This window comes from Patagioenas fasciata, chromosome 26 (genome assembly GCF_037038585.1).
Source record: "Patagioenas fasciata isolate bPatFas1 chromosome 26, bPatFas1.hap1, whole genome shotgun sequence".
Lineage (NCBI taxonomy): Eukaryota > Metazoa > Chordata > Aves > Columbiformes > Columbidae > Patagioenas > Patagioenas fasciata.
The window spans coordinates 5,255,964-5,265,647 of record NC_092545.1 but is presented as its reverse complement, the minus strand read 5'-3'; positions in this window follow the sequence as shown (position 1 = coordinate 5,265,647).

The window sequence follows — 9,684 nt, the reverse complement described above, 5'->3', positions numbered from 1 at the left end:
ATACAGACATCTAGCGATGTTTTAAATAAAAGGCATGAGTCATAATAATAATAATAATAATAAAAATAAAAAGCAAACAAAAAACCCCACTGCCAGTCACCATAAGCAGAGGTATCCACTGGGAAATTAATAATTGCCCTCTGTGGACTACACAGCATATGCTGGCTGCATCCTGCTGCCATTTTCATTTGAAAATGTTGAAGTTAAATTATAGCATTATAAGGAAACACACTTCAAAACCTATGCTTAAAGGTACAAAGGCAACGACAATCTCAACTTAAATGTCTTCATAGCTGTTACATAAATATCAGACTTACGATGGGTAGCAGAAAAAAGTGAACAAATAATTCCTCTCCCCAAAGAACCACCAATATTTCTTTTTCCAATTAGCGACAGTGAACCACAAACAAACATTTCAAAGAAGTCGATGACATTTTTCTGATCACTTTATTTTACTCTGCTGTTGGAATTCCTGAGTGCTGGGGTGCACTTGCAGCAAATGAATGTTTGTGGTCAGTTTTGTGTTAAACATCTCAAAGATAATTTCCCAAAATGATCGGGAAAAAGACTTGTTGACCCATCTAATTCCATGCTCCTAAATTCCATCTCTCCGATTTCAAGCCATGTAGTGTTTGTGAGTAGTAGACTTCGTTGAATATGCTGGAAAAGGTATTTCAGACTTCTGATGCGTTTTTGTATTTGCGTTTGCTTGGTTTTTCAAATCTGGCTGCTTAAATGGGAATGGAGTTCATAAACAAATCGAGTAGAGGCTATGTCGAAAAGTTTGACCCAATTTGTTATTATACTGCTTTGAAATTGGGTCTATCTTTTTGAAACACCGTGTATTTCACCTTCAGTGCTTGTGCGAATATGTCATGAGGAAGGGTGATCCCTTCCAATCCATCCCCCCCTTCACTCCGGAAAGCAAAGGTTTCAAAACTGGGTGAAGCACCAGGGCAGGTAGTTCCATTCACGTGGTGTTAAGCCAGTCCAATACATCTTCCCTCTTGGCAACACTTCCTAACTTGAGCTCGGAACTGCGTTATTGGAAGCTGTGTATCTGTGACTTAACTCCAAGTACAGGACAGAACCATTAGATGGTGACACTTTGGGTGGCTCCTCAACGTGCGTGGTCTGGCTGGGCCGTTCCTGGATGGTGCTTTGTTAACCGTGCAGACCTGCACTGAACACCTTTGTGCTCAACTGCTGTGGGGCTGGTACTGATTAAACAGCACAGTCAGCCTAAACCACCACCAGCGGGGACCTGTCCTTCTTTTGCTTGCTTTCGTAAGCTTACATACTTCTTTCTTTCACTTCTTGTTCTTTTCCCAATGTACTGTGTTGTATTCCAAGTGGAAGCCTGCTCGTCAGTCTGCCCTTCCCGAGTCGCGGTGCCGCAGTCGCAGGTCTGAACGCTGGTGCTGAGCGGCTGGGGAGCCAGAGGACTCTGTGTGCGGCTGCTCTCTCTGCAGCACCGCATCGAGTCCCCAAGCTTGACAGGAGTCTGTGGGCACTATTATAATTAGATAATAGAATAATTTCATATGCAATTGAAAGTGCTGCGGGGAAAGAAGAAGGGTGTTTGGGAAAGTAGATTGTAATTACTTGAGCTGGAATTTGGCCAGGATACAGAGGTTAGTCTTGCGAAAAGTACCGAGGGAGCTTCCATGAACACAACTAGTTAGGATCTCAGTTAGACTTCTGATTTAAAAGATGCAGCTGTCACAGCCTGGTGCCCCCACGGTGTACTCGTTCAGGACCGAACAGAGCTACCAGAAACAGCCACAAGCAATTTTCCATGATAAAGGTAAAAAGGAAATAGAGGTGACTGGGAATGATTTTTATTCTGCCCTAAATTGTCCTTGACATTTTCTCCAACAGAAAATCTGATTCAGTGTAAAACAGTGTGGGGAGGGAAGGAGGTCTCTGCTGAAGGGAGCTGCAATGTTCAGACCAGTGGCTAAAGTGATGGCCTGGTCATGTGAGAGACCTCAAAAAATTGGGAATTGAGCGCCGTTTTCAGTGGTAGATGAGCACAAACCCTGTGTGACCTGATAGAAAATCCCAGCATAAAATCTGAGCCTTAATCGGACTGAGTAGTCCGGTAATGGTTCATTTTTCAGTCATGGAGAAGATTCTGGTGTCATTAGGGGAGACTCTGACTTCTACTCTCTGAAAAGGACCCTTCTTATTTTCATCTTTACTGCTAGTCAGAAAGATATATACTCTCCAAATAATAGCAGTTTCCTTGTGCTGGAGTTATAGTGGCTTTGTGATACAATAAACAGCACCCTGTCATAAGTCTTGTATAAAAAATGGCTTGACATTTCTTTAAAAGTAAAGAGAAACACTACTGCAGAGATGACCTCTGGGCAAGGTCACAGATGTTTTGCATGGTGGGGGAAACTACGGTTACATACTTATATGCTAGGATATATTGCTTACTTTTCACAAAGCGTTTTCCTGAGAAATTACAGTACATTAAAAAACGTCGGGTGAGCTCCACTCAGCCTTTTAGTGCTCGTTTTTTAAATGATACATAACAGAATAAATATGGTGGGGTGGGTTAGTAACTTTTTGTTCCCCCTTCCTTTCATTCACTTTGCGCTTTAAAAAAAAAGTCTTGAACGCCTCACCTTCCAAATTGGATGGAATTTTGAAGAATAACAATGGAGCAGGTCTCGAGAAGGTTTGTAATTCAGCATAAGTTTGGAGAACTGCCGAAACGTTTGGATATTTATCAGGACATCTGCAGAAATTGAATTGGAGATCTTGCCACAGTAGTTTACTTGTTAGATTTCTTGTACTTTCCAACATGTGGGAAGTCAATGGGTGGAACTTGCTGCCACCGTCCGCTGCTGAAGAGCTGTTTGGTGTGTGCAAAACCTGGGGAAAAGCTTTGAGGCTTATACCCTACAGTGGTGTAAATGGAGCTACCTGACGAGAGAGGGCTGTTTTATTGGATGCTGATGGATCCAGTTGTGCGTTTGACCCCTGTATGTGTATATATTGAATGCATCGTCAACAAGGAACTTGCTGGGGTAACCAAAAAACATTTCCCTGAGGGCATTTTACTTGACTGATCCATTCCCGTGAGATGTTGTGCAGCTGGGTTCCTGCTTCTGTGTCAGCTGAGACTGAGGGAATGAGCTATTAGAGAGAAGTGTAGGGGAAAAGGACCTTGGGGTCCTGGGGACAGCAGGGTGAGCATGAGCCAGCACTGGGCCCTTGTGGCCAGGAAGCCAATGGTACCTGGGGTGGGTTAGAAGGGGGTGGTCAGTAGGTCAGAGAGGTTCTCCTGCCCCTCTGCTCTGCCCTGGGGAGACCACACCTGGAATATTGTGTCCAGTTGTGGCCCCTCAGTTCCAGAAGGACAGGGAACTGCTGGAGAGAGTCCAGCGCAGGGCAACCAAGATGCTGAAGGGAGTGGAGCATCTCCCGTGTGAGGAAAGGCTGAGGGAGCTGGGGCTCTGGAGCTGGAGAAGAGGAGACTGAGGGGTGACCTCATTCATGTTCACAGAGATCTAAAGGGGCAGTGTCAGGAGGATGGAGCCAGGCTCTTCTGGGTGACACCCAGTGACAGGACAAGGGGCAATGGGTGCAAACTGGAACACAGGAGGTTCCACTTAAATGTGAGAAGAAACTTGTTCCTGGTGAGGGTGTCAGAGCCTGGCCCAGGCTGCCCAGGGAGGCTGTGGAGTCTCCTTCTCTGCAGACATTCAAACCCGCCTGGACCCCTTCCTGTGGAACCTCAGCTGGGTGTTCCTGCTCCATGGGGGGATTGCACTGGATGAGCTTTCCAGGGCCCTTCAACCCCTGACATTCTGGGATTCTGTGAGGGTAACAGAGCTCTCAGGGAATAGCGAAAACCTTGCTGTTTTACCAGCTCAAAAAGTTCTGGACACTGAAATCCCATGGAAATGAGGCTGCCATCATCACACAAGACAGCGTATTAGTAATAGTTAATTTTTAGTGGGACTCTGAAATTACAAAGTTCAAAGGATTTAATAAACTAAGGTCAAGGTATGTTGCAATTTCCTCTGTGGGGAAACTGAGGCAGGGAGACTTTTCCTGGATTATGCGGCACATGATGTCAATGCATTAGGTGTTATTATGGGCAGGCTGCTGAGCGGCTCTGATCTTGTCATCGAAGCCAATATGCGTAAATCTCCAAGGGTGGGATTAGGAATAACAACTCCTCCAGGCAGAGTTCCTGCTTCCCTCTCTTGCTGTTTGCTCTTGTGAACTGGTGACTTGAAAGGGGCTGCCGGGCACCAAAAGCTCCTGTTGTACAGGTTCAGCCCCATGACTTGGCATTGCATAAATTACACTGAATGCTTTTATCCCTGGGTAAACTGCAACAGGAGAGGAAGAGCCCAGAGGTAACTTGAATCAAAACTGTTAATGACAAGAGAAAACTTTTAACCAGTTTTCCAATGCACGTTGATTTAGTGCTATTTAGGATTTTTCAGTGAGGGTTTTCACCCCTTGACCACTGCTCGATCCATGAAATTGCAAAGCAAACCCTTTGTTTGCCATTGGCGCAAGAGTTTAATCTGCTCTCCCCTTCCCATTCATCCTTCCGCCTTCTTCATCTCAGCCTGTCTTTCGAGCTAATTAAAGGAAACCTAGATTTGATCCAAGCTGTTCTTTCACTGGATTTTTCAATCAACAGGAAAAAGTTCTCTTTATCATAAGAGCAAACAACAAGAAGCTCATAACACAGTGGGACAGGAGTTCAGAGATAGTCCAAAAGGAAAGACACTGAATTTTCTTGAGAGGGATTTCCGGACCCTTACTCTGATTTTGGTGTATATTTTTTGTCCACTGGATGGCAACAGACAGCTACCTACAGAGCCCTCTCCTACCACAACTGGCAGGCTCTGCTTGAGGCTTCTCCCCTTTATCTGGGCTACTTTATTTAAAGGTATAGTATACAGTGACCTTTGCTGCCTTGAACTCTGTGGAGAAATGTCGGAGACATGTGCACTGTGCTTCCTTTGTTTAAATAGACACTGTCGAGGTGTTGTACGCTCTGTCATTCAAACCCCTTGGGAAGCTCACCAGTAGAACATATTTTCTTATAGGTATTTTATCCCCTTTGCACATGTAGAATTGTTTGGAAGAGACTGTCATTGCAAATGTGGAGGGAAAAGATGCATTTCCAAGTGAGTGACAGTTGAGGATGTGAGCTTGGGGGATGTCTGCGTGCTCATCTGTCTCTTCGCCCAGCCTTAGTTTCCCACCAGTAAAATGGGGATACTCATGAATTATTTTGTGAAAAATCTGGAGGAAACCTGGTCCATGATGTTGCTGTATGAGCAAGATGACTGAGCAGCTGCTGAGGGGTTGGTTTGTTTGTTTGCTTGGCTTTTAAAAGATCATATGTGAAGGGAGTTTAAAAGATGCTGTGAGGTTATTCCCCGATCTACACAAGCGCAGGCTAGAAATTGAAGATTCTACCTATTTCTGCAATTATGTGCAACAGAGATCTTGTGGATTTTCTTGTTTTTAGATTGAGCTGTATCCTCTCACTTTAAAAACAACAGACTCTCGGGTGAGGAGAGGGGGATGTACAGCCTTCAATAATTAGACTAGAAAGTGCCAAGGGACATGACAAATGAATCTTCACTGAAACACCGCCTGGATATTTAAACCGAATGCACACTGCTGCTGATCTATGAGGCCAAAACCCGCTCACCTCATTCAGAAGAGTCCTACTGGCTGGTGGACAAGCAAGCTGGAGAGGGTTTGGCCCACGTGGTGCTCTCAACCATATATCAGCTTACATATGAATCATCTTGAAATCAGAATGTCGGTTACTTGTCTTTGGCTGTGTTTTGAGTCTCAAATCTGGTCTCATGCCTAAAGCTTTCATTTGCTTTATATCTTGGCCATGCAATTATCATGTTATTTTGGACATGAGTTGTCTTCTTCCTATTTAAACAACTTGGTTGTCTGATAGTAGTTGTCCCTTATATTCGCCACTAGGCTTTGTGTGAGCACTAGGCATCAGCAAGCTTGCCTGGGGGTAATGCCTATTCCTAGGAAAAGAAGAAGCGTAATCTGCTAAAACTAAGCAGCATACAGTTGAATTCTATGATCCTTTCTTGTGTTTGACATCATGGGGCTTTTTGTTTGTGCTTCAGATTCCTGTCTGGAAAAAATGGGATCATTTTCTTTTCACTCCCCTTCTAAAGTTCCCTGGGATTTGCAGGTGAAGTGTCATAAGTTTATCTCTGATGATCTCAGACCTGAATGTTCCTTTTGAGAAGGTGGAAGAATTTGACATCTGGCCTGGATACCTATTGCACTGTAAAGATGTTTGGGCTCTGAATTAAAAAATGTCAGGCTCTTGGAAATGTGCGTTAGAATCTGGATTTTGCAGCTGGAGTCTGTGGGGTTTTTTGGAATCATGGGAAAGGTCTGGATTGAATATTTGGTCTTGGTCTTTAACTGGTAGAGGTTAAAGATGGTGTTTTAAGGTTCAGTAGTTCAGGGAATGCTTTAGTTGCTCCGTAGTGTAGCAACGCAGTGTTCTGACAGCGTTTTCATTTATATACCTTCTGATGCTAAAATGTGGCCACGACTTGAGGCCTGAAAGGGCGTTTTGGGGTAGCGAGGATGAAGTGTCGTCACCTCTGCAGAGCACCGCAAGATATGGAAAGTGAACTCTGTCAGTCGGCTCCAGATTTATCACCCACACGCGGTATTGTCTACATGCACAGAAGGGGATTTGTTGGCGTTATCGCTCACCTAGGTAGCGCTGAGAAGTGTGATATTGTGGAACATATGGGCTGCAATATCATGGCAGAGCAGCCTGTGCGAAGGGTGCAGCAGCTCAGTTTAAATACATGCTGTTTAAAACTGAATTGAAGCAAAACATTTGGATTACTGTGACTTGAAGAAAGTGCTTTACAGTGCCTGTCTTGAATAGATTCCTCCCTCCTTTCTAACTCTTGTTACATCTCAGTGACTGCAATTAAGAACAAAAAACCCAAGACAAACCCAGAAAAGTACTCGAAAAACCATTGTCCTGGTGCAAGGAAGGAACAATGGTGATGGATATCTTAGCAAAGTGATGTTGAGGAAAGTCTTCATTGTCTGACATGAATAAGCTCCAAAGAATAAATGAAGGGTCTGGTTTGGAAAGACCATGAGCCCTTTTCTTTACAGCAATAACACTCCAATGAGTGCAAGCGTTCCTTGCGAGGCTCAATGCACTTTGTGTATGCTGTGATATTCATGTCAGGGTTCCAATTCAAACCTGTCGATTCGGAGGATATTAGGTCAGTATGGATCAGATTGTTGGCTTTGGAGTAACTGAGAAAGACATTCTATAATTTTAAGAGATGCCGTGTTTTCAGCTGTTGGAGGGTCTGATCCTGTGGCTCTGAAATCCATGGGCAGCGTGTAGTTCAGTGCTGTTCTCTCACTTGTGCATCAGGGAAAGCAGGAGGCAGCTGAACCAAACTCCAGCTATTGTCACTTCTTGGGAGAATTTGTCTTCACATGCCTTTTGCATTATTGTAACCGACAAGTCTAAGACACTGTCTAATGTTAATTCTGCTCGCTGCTGCCAATTATAATCAGAGCTAGTCAAAATAAACAAATTAAACAAATAAACATGTCAAAACATCTCAGTCGTAGAGAAAATAAGCCAAGTCTGAACTCTATCAGTGCTGCAGTATAACCGATGTGCTGCATATTGTAAAATGTTCTATCACATTTTTCACCTTGTGTTGAGGAAAGGAAAGAAAAGGTGGGTCAGTTTAGAATTACAGTTTAGTTCTACCCTGCAACTGAAACCAAATGAAACCCAAATGTTCCTTTAGCTCCTTCACCCAACCTAATGATCATCTGCTGTATGTTTTAAATGGGTTTTTTTAGGGCTTGGGGTTTTTTTTTTGAGTTGATTCTTTGCTGTCAGAGTGCCAAGATACTAAATCATTGTGGGATTTGGACAAGATGCAGGTGAAAATACACCAAATGCAGATATCCACTTCAATATAAAACATGCTGCTGCTGCTGTGACGTAAGACCATCCAAAATGGTAAAAGACTCTTCAATTTAAATTAGAAAGTATCTCAGGTTTAAGAAAGAATTACATAAAACATGCTTGTGCTACCTGGAGGGGTAGCGTGGGTTTGCTAAGAATCAGTGGTAACGGGAGGAGGGGGCACGTTATTTTAGTGGTATGTTAACCTTAAAAATGTGTTCGGAGGTTAAAGGAAAAAGCTGTCGCTGCAGACAGGTGGTTCTTGTAAAGAGGTGATCTTCTAAAGTGCAGTCTTACAATGTCAAAACCGACGTCTCGGCAGAGATAAAGCTACGGCGCAGGTGATTGCTGGGACTCTTCTGTTGTCTGTCACACAGCTTTAAAATCCGTTTCCAAACTTGCGTTTGGAAAGGGACCTGCTTTTTTAATATAAGACACATGCACCAGATACCTGCTTCGAATCGTGAGTTAGAAATGGATCCTTAAATGCAAGGCGCAGGAACTACGGCCTTGCTTTTACCAATCTTAGAATGTCCTTTGTCATTCTCTGGAATCAAAAGGCTGACTCGATGCTGCTGACTGCTGGTGGGATTGTGCCTGAGTTCCTTGGAAGAAAACAATTGTTTGTTGTGAATTGGTGTGATCCCACTGAGATCAGGTATGTCAGGTTCTCAAAGGGTGTGGGAGACATGAGATAGAGCCATCCTGAAGATAAAATCAAGGGGAATTCCTCAACAAATGAGGAGATGGACAGAGCTGCTTAACAAAGACTCGCTTGCTCATCCTGAAATCACGTTGGAAAAATGTGGCAGGATTTTGCTCAGCCCTGGAGGAAAATCCAAGCAACTTCCTTGAGGTGCGTTGGATTTTGCAAGGCGGTTTGAAGAGAGTGTGAATTCCCCACAAAAATATACAGGACTCTTAAGTGCCCAGGTTCTTCCTTCTCTCCCTCCCTTCCTTTTCTTCCCCCCACCATGTTTTTAATGTACATAGGGTCCGGGGAGAAAAGGAACACTGTGCCTTTGAAATGTTGTTTGCTGAAGACAGTATATAGAATCTTGGTTATTAACAGCCTCTCACAAGACAGTTATTTTTGGAGTGGCCTCTGAGGAGGCAACCTCTTGGAATCGAGCTCATTTATTCTGCGTTTCACTGTCCTGCCATTTCCTGCAGAGAGAGGGGAAAAGTGAAACCACATGTTTTGAGGAGCGAGCGTAGGAAACCCCACCGAAGACAAATGACTGCTCCTCTCCCCTGGCAATTAGTCAAGGCCGGGCTGCGTGCCAGCCCAGGTGTTCCCGACTGTGTATAAATTTGCCAAAGAACAATGAAAATAGCAGCTGATTGTGCTGACAGATTCTTCTGGTAATTTCCTGTTGTTTGGCATCTTCAGGTTACTTTCCCACAATTATGGATCCTGATGAAGTCCGGGGCCTTCAAATCCACTTTTTAACTGCAAACAAAGTAATTGTGTGTGTGTATATATGCATACGCCTAACCCCGCTCTCTCAAGCCCCCAGCCTTTTCCCCTAGTTCCCAGATGTTTTAATTTAATTCCTTTTGCAAAATACATATTTTAATGAGTCTGAATTTTAAAAACTATTTGCACCTGCATCATATAGAATTTCTTGGCAGTCCCACCATGGCTTTTGCCAGGATTCATGCTTATTCTATCACCGAAACCT